The sequence below is a fragment of the Bacillus rossius genome, chromosome 5 (assembly GCF_032445375.1).
Source record: "Bacillus rossius redtenbacheri isolate Brsri chromosome 5, Brsri_v3, whole genome shotgun sequence".
In the NCBI taxonomy this organism is placed as follows: Eukaryota; Metazoa; Arthropoda; class Insecta; order Phasmatodea; family Bacillidae; genus Bacillus; species Bacillus rossius.
The window spans coordinates 58,142,264-58,163,208 of record NC_086333.1 but is presented as its reverse complement, the minus strand read 5'-3'; the positions used below and the strand labels follow the sequence as shown (position 1 = coordinate 58,163,208).

The window sequence follows — 20,945 nt, the reverse complement described above, 5'->3', positions numbered from 1 at the left end:
AGAGGGGGTTGTGTGGACTTTGAATATTTTTCAGCTAAATGCTTCTCTGTACTTAAAAATTTGTAAAAGTTACCAGTTACCAGGACTTTGAATATTTTTTGACTACTTCTGTGTAACTTGTCAGTTACAGTACTTTAACATTTTAGTGATTTTTAGATTTGTTCGGGGTAAGGTATAGCTAACTTAAGGATTGGTTTGTTGAAGCTGTAGTTTGTAGGTTTGAGGTTATGTATGCAAACATTTTCATGTAATGGGTAGCTACATTGTTTTCTTAAGACTTCTGTTATAGTTCTCCGTACGTCGGGCTTCCTTCGTGTGTTCCGTGCATTGAGCACAGACTACCGATTGTTGTGATGACATCAACCATGCAGAAATGACGTTTCTGCCCTACTACCTATACGGCAGCTAATAACTGCTACCGTTATGAACGTCAGTGTGCTGACAACCAGCAGCATGACCTCAAGCAGTGTCATCTGTGTGGAAAGATGGTTGCTCGCAGTGATAAATTGCGGTAATATCTTACAACATGTACTGGTGCTGCCCTCACGACTTCAGTCACCTGGTGTAGCTTCTGCTTCAAAACCTTCGAAAACTCCAGCCATGTCACACATCATGAGAAGACGGCTTGCGGTCTCAAACCTAGCCATAAAATGTATTTGTGTGGGAACTATGCTAAAGTGTTCGTCAGGGCTGGTAAGTTGAAAGCACATACCAAAGTGTGCAAGGGTCCTGATCCACTATCAACTAAGAAGCAGAGAATGGCCGCGCTTAAGCCTGTAGTCATACCTAAGCCAAGCACCAGCCGAACATTGCTGGTGACAGAGGCGGGTTTTGGCCAACATCCACGACTTCATCATTGCAGAAGTGGGAATCTGGGGTAACTTGAAGACTTGTGTGTGGTAGAAAATAATACCAGTTCTGTCAAGGACACATGTACATACTTGGACTCTATCAAGGTTAAACTAATAAGTCAACTTCTAGAGGAAATTGAAGAGGATGGTCCACTCAAGTATTACATTGTGCTTGAGTGCAATTGTGAAAAGCCAATGGGTACGTGTGAAGACAAGAAGGCCTTCAAAACCACGAATGTTCCACTCTTTGCAGTTCGTGAAGTGGAGGATGTCATTACTGAATACATATTTAAGATATGTAAAGAGGAAGAATACTAATTATGAAAGGGGTCCGGATGGTCTTTGTCTGGCGACTACAACTACACATTAACAAGCTTGATCCACTTCGAGCTAGCTCCTACATCGAAATACCTACCTGCATCAAAGAAAAATATGCGGTGGTCAATCTGTAAATACTTAGATGAGCACATATGTTTTAGTGTGCAATTCTGGTCAAGTTAAATGCGGGTGAGCATCTGAGCATGTTAGTCAGTGCTACAATGACTTGGAGGGGAAGTTCAACTTCACTAACAACGAGTTTCCCAATCCACTTCGCCAGATACCTCTGTTAGAGAAACAGAATCCTTGTGCCTGCATAAAAATCTATAGCATCGACGAAAACGAGTTGATTGTAACATCATGAGTCGCTCTAGAAGAGAAAAGAACATCTTTCAAACTTCTCTTCTTAGTCTTGAAATATGCAGTTTTTGTGGATTGTGTGGATAATTGTTTGAAATATGCTGAGATGTGTTTGAAATATGATGAATTATGTTTGAAATAGGAGTATTAGTGTTTAAATGTGTGTTCACATTAGTAATAGACACGTATGTATTCTTTTAGAGGAATGGTTCTGAGTTAATAAATTAATTTAATGGAATGTGCTTCCAGATTTTCTTGAGTCATATATCTTTTATTGAGTTTTATTTTTTGTATTGGTCTTGGAATATATTGAGAGATATCCGTTTGTATTGTCAATTCCTGACACCAAATAAGAAATTTCCGCATTTTAATCAGGTAGTACTTGAATAAAAATATCCATTACTCATTCGTTAAATAGGCTAAGTACAGCCGAGAAACACTCGTTTGTAACATGATTCTCTTCCCCCTTGAGGTCTGGTTAAACAAGGCTGGTTAATGTTAAGAATTGTGTGTCTATAAAAGCAAGGAAGTGAAATGGTAGCAAAATATTAGACGACTATAATGATCACGAGAAATGTGAAGATGATGATTCTAATAGTATGTACTATCCCAGGTCTTGTTAATTATTTGGAATTAAAAGTTAACGAAGAAAGTAGCATTTTCATGGGGGATTAAAAAAATTACACCAAGTTCTAGTCGCCTCCATGAAATTGAGAGCACTATAGAACAGCCTAAAGCTGAAAAGGTCGAAGACTGCTATGATTCACCTGAAGCTTACAAGAACTAACTATGATTAAGAACTTGAAGCTCACAAGATCGAATACTGTGATAAAGTGTTGAGACCAAAATGATGGAAACGACTTATTAAACTAAATTATTCAGATTAGGCCTATGATGGTCAGTGGGGTGATTACAATTTTAATGGCTTTGAGGCTGGTATTAAAAACGGAACTTTAGAGGTCTTAAAAGTATTATTAATGAAAATTTACGTAAGATGTTAGAAGCCGAAGATATTTATTATGCCACATGGAAATATTCTAACCTATTGGTAGATAGGTTAAGACTTCTACTTGCCTCGCAAAAATGAAGAAAATTTACCCAATACCAAACAAATATGCTCTATACTTCGTGAAATAAGAAATGTATGCTACATACAACAATAACTTGTTTTGTCTGCATGTGTATAAAAGTGAAAAACCAAATTATAATTTGGATAAAAAAGTTTGTTTTATTTATTGTAATCTAATTTCTAGCTAAGGTTGGGTTCTCGTAGAACAACTTCTAACTTAAAGATGTAAAATTCGTAATAAATGACTAACAAAATGGAGAGTCATAATAACGTCTTGCCGTCAATTGTGGCAGGTACGTGCTACATTGTAACTAAAATCATTTGGAGCCAAATGTGGTTGGAGGCATTGTAGCCGGCTTGAGCTGGATCCTATCGTTTCCTTTAGTATTTTAGCTAATGTATCCTAGATATTGTATCCTACTGAGTTGAATGTTTTATGCAAATGTGTGTCCGTTTCATTGAATGTCTGTTGTCAAGCCTGTAGCCAGGGCTGAATATGTAATGGTTCAAAACCCCTTGGTCTTGTAGGAAGCATAAAATACATATTTCAGGGATATTTCTGCTCTACAGTAGGCTTTAAATTTGCTGAGTTGGTATTTTTATACCCAGATTTTTTTCTATGTGTTTGATGTATCCTTGTAGCCTCGTGGTCTTGTAGCCTGGTAGTATTGTAGACACGTAGCCGATTGTAACCTTGTAGGTTGTAGCTTTGTAGCCAAGAAGTCTTGTAGCCTTGTTCGAAATAAATAATTCAACTATGTTCACCGAGATAAAGGATGGGCGGATGATTGATTTATTCCTGCTCTAAAGGAAGTCATGTGAAGGGAGTTCGCAGCAAAAGGGAGTTACATGTGGATTTATAAGTTACAGAAAATACAGAAAAACTGGCATGGTGCCTGTTAATGTAAAAGATAACTCACTCCTGGAAACTGTTTATTTTGATGCAAATAAACTAGGTGTGATAAAACTTAGAGCTAAAATTGAATATTTTGTATGTATTTATAAATGGTTGACATAAATATTCCGTGATGTTACTACTTGGAAGATTTACGAGGTTCGGTGATACGTGGCGGATTCTATGGGGAATAAATTCAGCCTACCAAGTACCCAAGCGATTATTAAGTAGAAAAATTGATAGATTAGAAAGATGATGCCTTGTTTGTGAAGTGGCTAGGATTCGATAAATGTGAAAATCAGTTGGATAAAATCTACTGATGCCATATAAATTTTAATGTTTTGAAATGTAAATTTTTATATTAACAAATGCAAGTCTAAAATAAATAAAAAAAGTATTTATTCATGTGTTGTTTGAAACTTTTCACTAGTTACCAGAGGTCGGAATGTTCGTCGAAGGTGATTAAAATGGTATTAGGGGGCTGGGGACGCGTGGCGACAGGTCTAAATGATTCAGCTATTTGGGGTGTGGATGGTTCAGGGTGAGGGGGGAGGGGGTAGGTCTGCTGACGTCAAAGGCCGTGCGTCAGTGACGTGTGTGCTTGGCACGCACGAACAGGACTGCAATAGAAAGGGTAGAGGGGTGGGGACAGTTTAACAATTGCAGCCTTAGGATGTATCATTCGTAGTTATCAACAGAGCTAGTAAGATGTGTCGGGCCACCTAAGATTGTTGATGATGAGTTATATGCGTGCTGTCAGGAGGCTAGCGGCCAGGAAGAAGCTCTTGCGATGGATGAAGACGAAGAGTCCAGGGAAGACATCGCAGATGTACCTGTGAACACCTCCACTCTGACGGTGGAGGATATTGCTGCTGTGAAGGGGAGGGGGGATATCGACTTTGGAGCTGCGTGATGCTTGTATAGTTGTGTGGGCAGAGTAATTGATGGCTAGTATGGAAAGTACTGCGGAGCGTTGTGTGTTTTTTTTTTATTAAATAGTGTTAAATATTGTTTTGATATTTTATTTACTTCGACTTCTTGCCACGACTTAAAAAAAATACTATTTTCATTTGATATGAAGTGCAACTCGTAGTGGCAGTAGGTAATGCCTGAGGTGAGTGTTGTAAGTGCATCATATACACTATAGTGATCAGACATTAAGTTGAAACGTAACATGTTCGGTTGTGCTTCCTTTTCGTTGATTGTGCTTCCAAATGTGCTTCCTTTTCTGTAGATAGTGCTTCCAAATGTGCTTCCTGTTTGTTGATTGCGCTTCCGATTGTTCATCCTTTTCTATGAATGTGCTTCCGTCAAATTGTTTATTATTTTAACATAACACCTATATCATCCAAGGTACTAATACTTATAAAAGTCTTAGAGAATGGTAAAGTGTAATTATACGCTGACATTAAAAATATCTGCTTCCATGCAGCTTTAAAACACGAGTCCGCAAACATGAACTGGTTTAGGAACGTAATTATATGCAGGCATTAAAAATATCTGCTTCCATGCAACTTTTAAAAACCTAGTACGCAAACATGAGGAGAGAATATTACTTGTGAGTTAGGACTCGGAAACATTTCTGGTCCGCTAAGATGGAGTAATAAATGTTTTTTTTTAAATTATCATTACTTTAACCATCACATCCACAACGATAGTATTGATAACATATGTTTTAGTTAAACCTATAGATGATAAGACTTTAAGAAAAAATTATGGTTACAACAACGAAATGACTGTGGTTTTTGTGGATTTTGTGGATTTTTGTGGATTTTTGTGGATTTTTGTGGATTTTTGTGGATTTTGTGGATTTTTGTCTATAAGGATCATAATAATGCTGGTACGGGATAGGAACTCGACCTTACATACACTAACGTACTTTAGAAACCTACACCCGATGATAACATCCATCAGATGAAATCAAGATGGCGGTCTCCACTAAATAAGATGGCTGCCTCCGGCAGACAACGATGGTATATATTTTTTATTTTGATATTAAATTTATTTTAAATAATGCGGTGTAACGAAAACTTGTAACAGGGATGAGTGGGGTGTTCGATGATGTAATCGTAATGTAGAAGAGTGGGGTGCTCGATGATGTAAACGTAATGTATAGGAGTGTGGTGCTAGATAATTGTAACATTTAATTAAAATTAAATTATTAATTTTTATTTTTTTTTAATTAAAATCGGATAATAAATAAGAATTTTCAAGATGGCGGACATGACGTCATAATAAGGTGGAATCTTCTAGAAAACAAAATGGTCGTCGGGGTCAAAGGTTAAAGTCAAATCCAAGATGGCGGCCGGAAGTGACGTAATCCAAGATGGCGGCCGGAAGTGACGTAATCCAAGATGGCGGCCGGAAGTGACGTAATCCAAGATGGCCGCCGGAAGTGACGTAATCCAAGATGGCGGCCGGAAGTGACGTAATCCAAGATGGCCGCCGGAAGTGACGTAATCCAAGATGGCGGCCGGAAGTGACGTAATCCAAGATGGCCGCCGGAAGTGACGTAATCCAAGATGGCTTCCGTGGCTCCCCGGCTCCCCCTCCTGCCTCCGGTGTCCCAGGACCTACTATAATTACCTACTAGTGACCCGGGGAAATTCCGGGCGGGGAGGGGAGGGGGGTTATCCGAGAGTTTTTGAACGTGGGTTTTAACCGACACGTCATCTCTGGATAGGGTGCCCAAATTCTGGCCTATATGCATGCAAAATGCAGAAAACAGCAAAAATATACCCAAAGTTTTTCATAAAACATAGTTTTGACGTTTATGTTTATCAAAGCTGTTTCACAGTCGCACAGTCACCAGCACAAACAGCCCCCCCTCCCCCCTTCAGTGAGGGTCTTTTTTATTCCAGGTAGGCATGCCCCCACCCCCTTTTCCCCGATCTAGACTACTGGAAGCATGTGCGCGCCCTGCCGCGCTGCTTCTGGGATCGCAGCACGGCTCTTTTAAAGGCCTTGGGCGACTTTCAGCCCGTCTGCTCACCTTAGCTATGTTGTTACTTCAAACTCCATTAGATTACGTGGCTGTAAATAATATTATTGAGCGCACTTTTGGGCCTAGCGTCTCTCTCAATCGATACATTATAGTCAGGTTGGAACGGATTGCCCGCAAAGTCGCAACGCATAGTTCGATGCCCACCGAAAATTTACGCGTTGATTAGTTTGGTCATAAAATCTGTTTCACCAAAAACACGTTTCACCTCTTACCTTCTGACGTAATCGGAGTTTAGGCGATTTCTCTAATCTGTTTGTGATTCAGTGCCGTTTTTGGATGTTCAGACAGCAGAAGCAGAAAACTTAAAAAAACAAAGCTGTTCCACATTTCGGGGGAATAGACAATCAAAAAAATCAAAACCATATAGATAGATCTACCACTTTATACCTATTAAAAAAAGGAAATATATTTATAATTCTTTAAAAACCTCAATTGTATGTTATTTTCTACAACAAGTAGTTGATCACCTTTGGTAAAATGCAGCAGTTAACGATAATATAGGAGGTAAAGTCATTTAAGTTAATTTTTAGAACAGCAACTTCTGATGACCTGGAAATTCTGAATTAGCGTCTGGAAAATCTTAATGTAAAGTCTAATATTATTGCAACTGAAATCACTAATAATGTAATAATGGCACATACTGTGGCTACTGAACACTGTCTACTGACTACTTTGTTCTACACCAGCTGATGCATCGGGACTTTGCTACGGCAGTCTGAAGGCTGTACGCTCTCTCACTGCCCATTACACAGAATATATATATATATATATATATATATATATATATATATATATATATATATATATATATATATAACCATTACAAATGATTCCTTTGGAAACTAGCTGCCAAGAAATAATTTGACATAGGTAGTTTAAGAAAACTACTAAAAAGGTTTACAATACATTTCTATGGTTATTTTTGCATAAATGAAATATGTTTTCGGAAACAATACTGAATATTTATTGTTGCGCCTACGAAAATTGGCGCATAATTTTAAATTTTGATAATGTTTCATACAAGCATAATTTTTTTTAAAATCACGGAAAAGTAACCAAATATTTATGAGTGTGACTTAATTTGGTTTTATAATGCTTATTAATGGGCACAGTTATTACTGGAAAGCTATTCAGGGAACGGTTTACAAATAACTTTAACTAATGAGGGAACTGTAACAACACAAAGCATAAACTCCCGGGCAAGAATCCGAACCCAGTATTGCTGCGAACACTATTTTGTAGTGATATTGTTGCTTTCGTGTGTAAATGTATAAAAGTAAAAAAATATCTGAAATTTTACGTGATAGTTTCAGTTCCATTTACAAAAACAAATTACAGTGTATAGATGCCCAACCTCGAGAGTACGCTAGTGCAGCGCGTCGAATGGAAAAAAATTAACTGAATCGAATTTTGAAAATTAACCTATGAAAAAAAATTGGTAGAACTAAGAAACTTAAACCAAAAAAATCTATCTAGAATTGAAAAGTTTTATAATTGCCTTAAATTTCACATTTATTTAACCAACAATTTTGTATCGATACGATGGCAAGTATAAGGATTACAGAAAGATTGGATTGAGATAAGACAGTGAATAAATCATCAAAAATGTAATAGCCGCTGTCTTGGAGATTGTTGGATAAACGTGATCAAAATTACCTATAAAAACATAAAAATTAAAAAATATATATTATATTGAGATGTAAACGAATCAGCGTGCCGAAGTTCACGGTCCGGGCCTTGACATCTTCGCGCTACGCGAACTACCGACGGACCAACTTTCCCTTTTTTTTTTACTAGCACAGATGTGCAAACAGAAGATGTTTAGTACGATACGGTGTACCTAGTGACATTTATTTGTCGAAAGATGGTTCAGGCGGACTGTCGAAGAGAAGTCACGGGGCGCTGGTGTAGGCTGTACCTGTGTGTTTTTGAGCTCAACTCCGCCCGTTCCTCTGGCCGCTGGTTTATTATCAGCTTCAAAGAGCGCGGCCAGACACCCACGCACGCATCATCCGCTCAAGTAATAAACTATGCGCTGGCCGCTTTTACACCGCCGCTGGCTTCCCGGGGTCTACAACCCGGCTATAGGGGCACCGAAAAACTACTAAACCACCTGCCATTTAGTTAAAACAGTATTTCTTTTCTCGAATAAACCTACACAGGCATTTAACGATAATTTTGCTTGCGATTTAAATGAATTGTTCATAAATGGTTTTACCAATTAAATATATATATTGTTTATTTTAATAGATTAAAAAAATATCTATGGTAAATTTATATTTCTATCCTAGCATGGACAAAGATCACGTGATCGCGTGCTATGCAGTTTTGTATGCGATCTTTGTCGTAAATTTCTTTATTTTTAGGATACTATTGGATACTATTCGCAAACAAATGTTAATTCGGTTTACCGTAAAGCCTATAAAACGGAGATTTTCAGTGTTTAGTGTTTGGGGGGAAAACAGAATATTTATTTATTTCTCCTCAAAATTAAGGGTTTTACGACTAAGGCTGTATAAAAAAACTGTTAAAAATAAAACTTATATAATACACGATTTTATTTTTAAAGTGCATGCTATTATTGATATAAAAATGATATCTATAGGATCATAAAAACATAAAAACATTAATTAAAGTGATAAAACAATTTAAAATGCGTAACATAGAGAAAATATACATTATTAAATGATAAGTGAAAAAACACCAGCATGAAATTATATTACAAAAAATATCAAAGGTAATAATGAAGGTTTTATCACTGTATTCGTATTCTTACAAACTTCAGCGAGTTTTCCTCTGTGTTTTGTTGCTGTGGAGGTGACATTCAGAACATGAAATAGACAATAACTTATTTATATGAAATAATTTAATAGACACACGTAATTGTTGGTTTACATTGACTGGCATAGAAAAAAGCCTGCAAAGGACAACAAAGACGAATGCATAAAGACCCGGAGAACCAATAAATGTCATGTGTTTCAATATTAGGCAAAACAGATAAACCCGTGGAAGAAATTTACTGTGAAAGAATGACGGCACAGACGTACAAAATAGGCTGACAACGACGGGACAGTTGAAACAGGAAAGTAGCTACAGCTGCAGGTTTAAATGATTATGCCAAGTTAATTTAAAGGTTAATTTATATTTCAACGCTAGCGTGAACTGCGAGCATGTATTCGTGTAATATTGAGTTTTGCATTAACCGTATAAAATATAAATATAATGAAATTGTAAATTTCTCTACCCACCATACAAAACCAGCCGCCAGTGGGGTAGCCAAATGCGTAGCTACTTTTGGTGGAACTGCTCGTTATTCCGTTTATGCAGGGAACGGAACGCAACCCCAGCAAGAATGTACGGGGGTGGTTGAGGGTGAGGGGAGGGGGTTGAAAGCCCGCTCCTCCTCCTCTCTCTCTCTCTCCCTCTCTCTCTCTTCTCGGCGCGAGATGCTGGGATGTGAGAACAGTCACGTAGCGCTCGCTGCCTTTCGCGGTCACGGGAAATGTGTACAAAGGTGAATGGGAAAGAGGAAAGTAAAGAAAATTAATTGAAGCATGAATGAATGAATTTATGAACGAATAAGTTAGGAATTACAGGGAGCTGCTAGGCTGGGCGCACAAGCTCTTTGAGATCGCGGGGGCCGTAAGGGCGACACTGGCTCGCACATCACACGCCTCTTCGCCTCTACGCGCCGGGCACAGAACTGGCGTGTAGTCTTCTCGTCGGTTACACGCCTCTGTTAGACTTAAGGGGGATTAGGCCCCACGATATTAGATTTTCCCCTCTTTTTGCTATGTCTTATTTCGAACTATTAATTCCAATTTTTGCCATGCCAAGGAATAAATCATCTCTCCCAGACCTTCTGTGCCTTGTTGCAACTGCGTATTTACTAACAGGCTCTGGTCTGTAAGCGCCGCAAGGAAATAACTTTTTTGACGTGACAACGTCTAATAAATCGATGAATGCCGGCTCCACGCACGAAAAAGTGTCCCGTTACGCAAATTGTCCCGTTATGCTATGTCCCGTTACGCTCATTGTACGCTTGCGCCGCATCTATCTCTCTTCCACTCGATTGGAACAACCATCGATTTGACTTTTTCGAGGCACATTAAACTTGAAACACTCCCATTCGTTTCCTACTTTTCTTATCATCGTCCTATCCTTAACAGAATAACACAGATGGCAGTGGTTAAATAGCAAACATGTATAAAAGTTATAGTTAAAATAATCTCTTCGTTAAAGTAATAAACATATTTGAATTAATGAGGGCAAATGAAAGTAAATTTATCAATTAAATTGTAGATTTCATTTCACTCCTTTGTATCCATACAAAATAGTGATAATTCAATAAAAATGATTCAATTTTATTCATAAATGTATGCAATCATTTCATCAATGTTTTGTTATGACGTTGTCACGTTAAACTATCGTCCGTAAACCAACTTTACAGACAACCAAATTTTTTTTTTCACGCGGGTGACTACAGATGTCATGATAACCACACCGGTTCACAAGTGTTGACTTCAACAAGTAGCCAAAGCTAAGTCTTATGCCATGTCAAATAAAAACTTTCAGCGCAGAAAGTTTTCGTTTATTTGAACATTAACACACAATTTAAATGTACACGAGATATTTGTTTATTCAAAAATGTACATGTCACTAGGCCCAGTGACTTTTATAGAGCGTTTCATAATAATATCACAATTGAAAAAAAATCAAGAGTATTTTTTCGAGACCGCAGTTCTGAGAGGCGTCTCCACTGCACACGCGCGATACCAGACGATTGTGAGGAAGCGGCTGTATCTACTAATGTTTAGTAAACGTAGATACTTGACCTTTAATGCGCATTACATAAGGTTATACACCTACGGTTGTTAGGAAAAAAAAATTCTTCGATAACGATAACTGATCGAAATCACATGACAAGCCTCAAAAACACTGCGTGATGAATTTTTTTCTTCCCTGCGGTATTATGGCAACTGAAGTGTTAAAAACATAGGCGGCTATAAACGTTAAGCAACAGAACCTAAAATTTATGTAAAGTTTGGTTTGTTGGTTACTCAACAGTGACGAGTTTAGTTAACCGCTGCGTGCTGCTGCGCTGGCAGATAGCTGGCGTCCCTTCTCGCGCAAGACCAAAAATGGTGCTCGATCGTACCTGGTTTTAAAAAACACTAATGAGTGCCTGGTACTTGTGGCAACCTCCAAGTGGTTAGGTGTCTGGCGTATAGGTCTCGCCCCACATCCTCACCGCCCAGACTAGGCTGAAGGGGAGGGGGGACGAGAGGTCGGCGACCCACTCGCGAGGGATCGATAGCCCGCCGCATCGATCAGTCTCGTCACGTTATCTCCTTGAAGAGGACCATGCCTGACCTGGAGCTGCACCGCCCGCCCGTGCGAAGCCAAGCAGCGTTCGTCCGATGTGTCCGGAGCCGATGGTGCAAGGAAGCCTATGATGTACATTCTATATTGCACAGACCCGAATACTCACGTTGGCAAGCCTTCTTTTCACGGACGAGAGAGTCAAACGCCCGATCGTGCATCTTCGGTTTTTTTTTTTTTTGGTTCATTGTAAATAAATATACAACTCATGATAACTAATGGTCAATTAGGTTAGGTTAGCTACATTATAAATACTTTAAAACATTGTGGACTGTTGATTTGGTTAGGACAGCTACATTAAAGATACTGTGAAATCATGTAGATGGTTTCCTAGCCCTGGATAGCTACATATTAAAAAGTTATTTGCTAAGCAACCATAAAATGATTTTACAGTATTTTTTAATGTAGCTATACTTACCTAATATAACCAACCTTCCACAATGTTTTAAAGTATTTATAATGTAGCTAACCTATCCTAATCGACCGCAAAATTTAATGTCACACCGGTTTATACAATGAGATAAAACGGGGAAAAAAAAGCGAGCATGAACTTCGGGGAACTTCAGGTTTGGCTCTCTCCACTGTGAAAAGAAGGCTTCGGGGAACTTCGGGTTTGGCTCTCTCGTCTGTGAAAAGAAGGCTTGCCAACGTGTGTATTCGGGTCTGTGCAATATAGAATGTACATCATAGGCTTCCCGATGGTGCAGCCGCGGAAATGCATTCGATTGGCTCACGTGACCTGTGACGTCAGGTGCTGACGGTACAGTCGCGTGGGGCGGATCTGATGTCTGACCGGAGCTAGCGAGCCCGAACTTCAGAGGTCAGACAGTAACATCTGCATCTGACGTCATGAGCAATAATCACCAATGAGAAGCATCATCAGTACGAACAAACAGTAGCATTGCGTGAAGATATTTACAACGAACGTTTGATTTATGGTTTTTATCATTTCGCCTTGGACACAATTTTGTTGCATTTTTTTTTAGCCGATAAGTTTCGTTGCAACGTAAAACGAAGAACCTGAGAATGTAAATAAAAATTATGCAAGTATTTACGAATGAAAATAATAGGGTTTATATATAATATATGTATATATGATACTCTTAGCTAAATTTTCAAGAATTGTATAGAAATTTAAATAAATATATATTTTGTATAAATCTCTAGAGTAAAGCCAAAATAAATATCTATAGATACCTACCAAGCTGCCCTCTAAGAATTTTTATGTGAACCAGATGCACCAGACAAACGAATTTGACACGCTGCTACTGAACACGCATCAGACGGTATGGTCGGAAAACACGGTCGGACAGATCAGTCAGTCGCGACTGCACGAATGTGACAGGGCTTAAAGAGTGCCCACCATAGTGAATCTGGCAATAATATACCTCGACTTTACTACAATGCTTGCAGCACAGCTTTCGAAATTGCATTTTCTTTTTTATGATTTATATGAAAAAACAACCTAATTTTGGGAGACCTGTTCATGTGGGTTTTCGTTTCTGATAGATTAAAAAAATATATATTAAAAAAAACTACACATCGCAGTCGTAACCATGATGCGACTTCCAGAAAATTTATATTTCGTCGTTCGTTACTCCAAAACCATCGTCTACTCTAAAGTTTAAATTACATTCTCTCCCCTCCCATTCCCAAATCAATAATTTCCCTTCCCTTTACGCTATGAACGGTATCCAATCACGCGAGTACGACTCGCACTTATGTTTCTAAAAGTTACTTCTTGAAAGTGTTCACGCTTGAGTTTAGTTTCAGACGCTTCCCCACCAGCTGTCGCAGAAGAGAAATATCTCGATTTTGGAGGTCAGGTAGTTTATAGTTCGCGGTTGTCTGCAAAAAAAAATCAGTTAGGAAAACTGCAGTGTCAGCCTTTGAAATACTAAGCTTGCTTTTTTTTTTTTAGCGACTTACTAAAACTCCAAGGCTTCTGGCAATGACTGGGCAATCGACGCGAAGTGTTAAGTCACTCCACATTATCTGCAACATCACCTCTGCTCATCCATCACCGCCAATAGTTCACAGCCAGAAATTCGCAAGTTGTATTTCCCTTTACGACGTCACCGTGTTTATTTGCTCGGTAATCCCAGGATGTTTGGGGTGTGAAGATGGGAGGAGGGCATACCGTAGTTCCAACATGGTATATTCAGAGAATACCATAAAATTGAAAATAATTTACGATAATTCATAGTGTTGTTTTCCTTTCCACATCACGTTAATTATTGTGAGGCGCGCCATGATTATCGTGCGCATAGAAAAAAAACTGCTGTAGAACCAGCTAGTGTCTTCTATTGAGGCCGTGGGAATCATTACGTAGAACTATTGGTTAATAGCCCTGTGAGGATGGCTGCAACAAGATAAGCCGAAACGTCGGTCGCGCCGTCATTTCCACATACGTTGCCTCAGCCCAGGAGCCAAGAAGTAATGAATGACTCTGGCCACTGAATATTACGGAATTGTGCAATTTTACTGTAGTTTGAAACTGTGTGCCTACTGCTTTGTTTTATGTCGGGTGCCTTGTCGGCCAGAGCGAGACGTCTGTCTGCTCGCGGCAGACGCGCTTTAGGCATGGAGTTTAGGAATTATCAGGAGCCGTCATGTTGTGACGTAGTTAAGTCACTTATTTTACCTCGCTATCGCCATATTGTCACGCCCAAAACATTGCGGAAATGGTGCTTGCTAACGTCTGATGGTGGTTAATAGTTATGAATTAATATCTCCGTCACGTCGTTAAACACGGCCACTTCCATAAAAATAAAAGTCTGTTTAATCTGTTTCCGCAATGCAATCACTGCACTTCCAATGTTTTGGGCGCGTAATCAAAATTGGCGCAACAATAAGCTTCACACAGTTACCAGGCAAGGGACACCGTCTAGTTTGTGAGTCCGATCCATGTTCTGGACGCGACCTAGACAGGCGGACGGACAATTCGCCGGCAGTCCGCAGGGGAAATGACGGACAGCCCTATGACGTGTACGTAGTGTTCAACCAAATAAATTAATCATGTGCAAAGACCTAGTCTTTTCTGCGCACGAACTTACGATTTTCTAGCAGAACTGTTGAAAAAAAAAACAGCCTATGTAAACAATGCCATTGTGTGTTTCCTTACAAATGGTTCTCCAACAGACACACGTATTTATGTTGAAATTATCAAATGTATGTGGTACAGTAGAGCCCCGATTAACTAAGCTTCGATTAATCGAGGTTCTTATGTGATGCGATCTGAAGTGCCATTACCGGAAAAGACTGTTGAAACATTTGCTTGAGGACCTAGAAAAAAAATCTCATTGTTGTCGAAAGCCTAAAGAAAATTAACCTCAAAGAATGCATTTACTGGTTGGGCAAATCATGTAGTGGCGTGAAATAATCTACACACAATAAGAGCTAGGAAACATCAAACCAAAAAAAAAAAAAAATAAAAAAAATGATACCACTGGGTCAACTTAAAAGCAAGATGATTTTCTTGTTCTGAGATTTCGCTTATTCGAGGTTACCGCGATCCACACTAACTCGATTAATATTCTACTGCAATTTGATTCGAAGACTTTTAAACACACTTAGCAACGAAATATCAAACACGTGCTGTTTTGAATCTCGGACATTCAGAGAGCTTATGTGAATTTATAACCTCGACAATTCAATAACAACGTCCTCAACTACAGGCGCGTTTTCGACAGTCGGCTACAATGCCTGGCCTCAAAATTGACGATTTTCATAAAAGTAGTATACCAGCTTTCACCTGGGACGTAACTGTTAACTAGAGGGGGACAGACGGGGTTTGTACCCCGGACATCGTTTTTGTTTGGGGAGGGGGGGGGGGGGGGGGGGCTAAAATGGCAGAGTAATTTTTCCTAAAAATATTTACTTAAATATCGTAGTGTTAAAACAAAAAAAGAAATATTGTTTTGGAGGGCAGATGAACTTAATTATTTGTATTGAAAGATAAATACATGTACACAGTCAAATATTAGAAAAAAAAACTTATTTTTCGCGTACTATCCAACTTGCGATGTATTAAAAATGAAATGACTGCAAAGAAAAATATTTATTTTTCATCTAAATTGAATTTAAAAAAATATTTTGAATAGTGGAATATACATGTGGTGGCAAAGGTTTTTGGAAAAGGTTTTTTTTTTGTTTGGTTGGTTTGAAAGAAAAAACAAGGGAGTGGGGAGGTTGCTACGGGTGTAAAATATTCTAGTTACGTTCCTGGCTGTCATCGCAAAGCATTCCGTAATGTTTGTTTATGTTAGCTGACAACCACACAGAAGTTGTTTACAAGCACTGTTGACGCAACAGCGGAAGAAAGTTACGTAGACCATTGGATACCACTGTTTGTACATAACTGTCCAGTTTGAGATAATTTTACTCGACGCGGACTTTATCTGCAAATGAGCTGTCAGATGTTGGCGCCGCAACTTTTCCACTGAGCAGCAAGCGCGCTCGGTCCTAAGTCAATCATTATCGAACATGGCGTAACCGCGGGGCCCTGACCTTCTCGCAGTCCTCCGATGGTCGGAAAGGGGGCCGTCGCGCATCGACGGAGGATCCCTTCCCTCCCACCGCGCGGTGGCCGAGACTGCTGTGCAGATAAGCCCGCGGACAGCGGCCTCTCAGCTCAAGTGCGCGACCCTTAAACGTCACGGCGACGGGCGTGGTCGTAGCTGGGTCGATACAGAAGAGCGACTCTTAACAGTTGGAACTGGAACCATGTTTTACGCGACATGTGACGCTAATCTGTTGGGTGGACCCGTACCTACTAGCAACAGATCCTGCGGCGGGAGGTTCAGATCCGAAGTGTTATCTTTATAATGGTAACTTAATTGCTTGACGTCTAATTATGCACTATGCAAAAAAAAAGCACTAGCTATAAAATGAGTACGATATGCAATATTTTCAGTACGCCATACACCACAAAATGTAGGGCTACCAAAATAAATTTAACTAAATTTTTACTGCTTTGTTTGCCAGATAATAACTGATGCAAACCTTCTCACAATCAATATAGCTATGTTAGTAATACATTGTTACATGCATGCTAGGAGGTCAGGCCGCGACGGGGGACGCACCACAACGCCGAAATACCACAACGCCGAACATACAATAACACCGAAAACTATAACGCCGAATGCCAAATTGACTACAACGCCGACAGTTAGAAAACTGCTGTGTACCACAACGCCGAATTACCATAACGCCGAAAAATGTCATTGCAGGACTGCCACAAAGGTTAGCTTAGGTAAGGTTAGGTTAGGTTAGGTTAGGCTACGTTAGGCTAGTCTAGGTTAGGTTAGGTTGTGGTACATTTTTCGGCGTTACTGTATTTTGGCGTTGTGGTACACAGCAGTTTTCTAGCTGTCGGCGTTGCGGTCAATTTGGCATTTGACGTTATGGTATTCGGCGTAATTGTACGTTCGGCTTTGTGGTATTTCGGCGTTGTGGTAACGACCCGCCGCGACGTGCCAGGTAGCAGGTACCTGAGCGGGCCTTCCAGCGAGTCTGGCCAGCAGCCCCTCACGGGCGCTGACGTCACTCATGCCATGGGCTCCCGGCCGGATTACAGTCGGTCTCAGACTATTGTCACTGACACTTTGAGCAGCCTGGGAATTCTGCAGGGTTTCCCGAGGCCGCCGCGCGGAGTAGCGCGTACAAACACAGCCTTTCTGGACTTTTCGGGCGCTGGGTCGAACCCGGGATGACGCGACACATCACAGCCGCTCTCGTCCTTTCGAGAATGACGCCATGGAAATATAAACGACGACGCCGGCCTCCGCGGGAGTTCCGAGAGTTCCGCGGGCGAAGGGAAGTGCGACATCGGAGAAGAGGGAGAGAGACCCCCTCGAGAGTGGCGCGACGAGGAGCGACGGGACCGTGAGAGTGCGACTGAGTGGCGCGAGGCTGTGTGTGTGGACAGGCGCGAGGTAAGGGGCGAACCACTGTTGAGCCCAGCTCCAGTGAGGAGTGCGAACTGTGGAAGTTGACAGACATTGAGTGACTTGCGAATAAACATTTTCAAGTGCCAGTGATTGGTGATCAGACATTTTTAAGCATTATTATTTATTAGTAATGAAAATATTAATAATCAATATAACTCTAATAAAACTTTATTAAACTTACGAACCCAGTTCCCCCACATTATACTCGTAACAATATTGTGAAAGCTACGATCAAGCGGGTCAGCCCAAAACTACTTCAAAAACTAGGTCAAAGTCTCGGTTATTAAGAGTTTCTCCCCCATGGCTGGGTTTCCCCCCTTTTTTTAGTTTTTTTTTTTTTTTCGTAAGTTGAGCGCCTCCGGGAACGCTAGCGTGCTCGCGTTTATAGTCTGTCACACTCTGGGTTTGTAGTACAGAATAAATGGCACCTTCTGTGGTCAGATTAATACTAAATTGTCTTACAACATAACAAATACTATACTGTCATTAACTATAATAATTTTAAGTATTTTTAAATATTAATGTATGTTAATTTTGTAAGACAATAAAATAGTGTCTATTGACAGTATTATAACAATTTTCATTCTAAAAAGAAATATATCAGATATAAACACATATTATTCTTTAATGGAGAAACTATTTATAGCAATCGGTCAATGTTTATACAAGGCATTCTATTACATAATGTGCTATGCTCAAATGGAGTCAAAATATATAGTATGAAATCATATAAAACTTTGTTGACAGGAACGGTTTAAACCAAGGCGGTGTCTTGCAGTTACGTCTCTTAAGGGGATTGGTGCACCAGCATCGTATTAAAAAAAAACAATATATTTGTTAATGATTCAGCTACTAGAGAAGATTTGAACCATTCTGGTGTAAAATTAATTTTTTAATTTTTTAATTTTAATTAAGTTATTGCTGATTTTCGGGAATTTTTTAAATTCAAGCTTTATTAATAAACTATAAAGAATTCAGTGGTAAAACTTTCGCAGATAAATTTTCAGACACGGGAGATATGACTGTGACCATTATTTTATCTGTAATCATTATTAATTTAACGTATTTACAATTTGAATTTTAATAAATGAGCTGCTACGAAATTGCGTGATATTCATTTGCGAATTTAATAACATTCGCGTTTTCATTTGTAATTCAAACGCCAATATATCTGTCGGCTGAATTATTGACTTTATTTTAGTCTTTAGCTTATTGCAGTCGGACCTAAAGTAAAAACGTAGCTGTAGAAGTTTGAGCAGCGTGCAAGCTCGGATACGAGAAATTATGGAGCGCGCTGGACAGTAGTGACACCTTGCGACAGTTTCCCGAACTGTTTGCAGCCAGTGTTTTCTCTCGTTCCCACCCTGCCTCAGCTGTCTGCTGTTTACGAAGGAGAGACGGGATTTCGCGCGAAACTGATATGAAGGTCAACGTACTCATTTTCAGTAGATAAGAGAACGTGTTTGGTCTAGCTCGGCGTATAATTGAATGGTTATTCTCTGTTATTATTTAGCACAGTGATTTAGCTAGATGTTTTTTGTTGTAAGCGTGAGATTTATTCAGGAATAAAATGCCGAAGAAACCTCCACCAAGCATAGTACACAAAAGAACAAAACTATCGAAAGCCATTAGAGCGCTTAGAAAAAAGAATAAAGAAAGATAAGAGATTATTTCATTATAGCTTTTTTACCATACATTTATTTTTCAGAGTTGCGTATGTACAACGCGATGGACGCGATGCGACAACAAAAAGATGTGTAAAATTGTAAACATGCTTCTTTTATTTCCAGCAATGCGTGAACCATTCATAAACTATACTCAACATGTATCCGTATAATTACGTTTGAATTTTTTTTTATGACAGGCATCAATGTTAACAAGTTTATTAAGCCACAATATACTTTTTTTCAGAAAAATAAGTGTAGCAGAAAACACTCAACATAGTCTCACACAAAATCAGTTTACATAAATGCAGTTTTAAGAAGTAAGCTACGTAAATAATAGTTAAACATTATTTAATATCTGCTGGTAACGTTTCCAAAGTATCAGCTTCGCCTTCATTCACGAACAATATTCGTGGCCTTATTTATTTATTTTGCTGGCGTTTCGTTGGTGACTGTTAGGACTGCTAAATTAGTAAACATTTTTCACCCTATCCTGAGTTAAATCTAAGTGTGCGCGGTTAGATGAGGACCAGATGTGTATCACGCTTACGCCTTTACACTCTACTCAGGGGTGCCCACAAGGGGGGGGGGGGGGGGGTAACGACGCAGACTGCGTCATTAAAATTTCTTGGGGGGGGGGGGGGGTGGGGTGGTTAAAAGACGAGAAAAATGTATATATTATTTACATAATTATAGCTTCTAATGTGAAAATACGATTCTGGTGCTTTGATAATTGAAAGGGATCTTGTAAATCAAATTGGAAACCCCGCACTTTCCTCAACAAAAGCAGTTTGGCATCTGTCGGTTCAGGATGGAAATATTACCTGATATGACCAAAATTATTATTAGAAAATCAGTTTTAATTAATGTAAAATGTGATAAAATATAATACTAAAAAAGTATAATATAAAATAATTGAGTAAATCATTTAGAAAATGGCATAAAAAAATTCCGGGGGTGGGGGGGATCATTAGTTTAGGGGGGGGGGGGGAGGTGGGCACCTCTGCTCTACTCATGCGGGTATTAACCATGCGCGTAAGGGCGTGTTGCCAATGACCTGTACGATAGTCAATCCTCTACGGACTCGAAAAATGTCACCTGCTCATTGGCTACTTGACTTGTGACAACTGTTTGTTATAATGCCTGTGATTCATCGTTGATTTTGTTGAGGAGTTTTCAGGGATTCAGAGCCTCCCATTTAACTGTGGCCGAATTGAAGAAGCAGTACAAATGTTACATTCTTGAATTCATAGCGAATGGAAAACACAAATATTTACTGATGTAGTGGTTGGTAAAAAAAATATTATTCGTATCGCGTCCATCGCTTCGCGCCATGGTGGCTCCTATATTATATGGATTTACAAAATATAACGATTCATTTACGACACTTAAGATAAGGTGTGTAGGATTTTAAGAATTCACTTGAATTAATATTTAAGAACATATTTCAG

At 39.3% G+C, this 20,945-nt stretch overlaps 1 protein-coding gene across 2 annotated transcripts in view; it reads left to right on the top strand.

The window, feature by feature from the left end:
* The window catches only part of LOC134531832 (solute carrier family 2, facilitated glucose transporter member 1-like), a 207,473-nt gene that overhangs the window by 56,320 nt on the left and 130,208 nt on the right, over nucleotides 1-20,945 (top strand). The window lies entirely within an intron of this gene.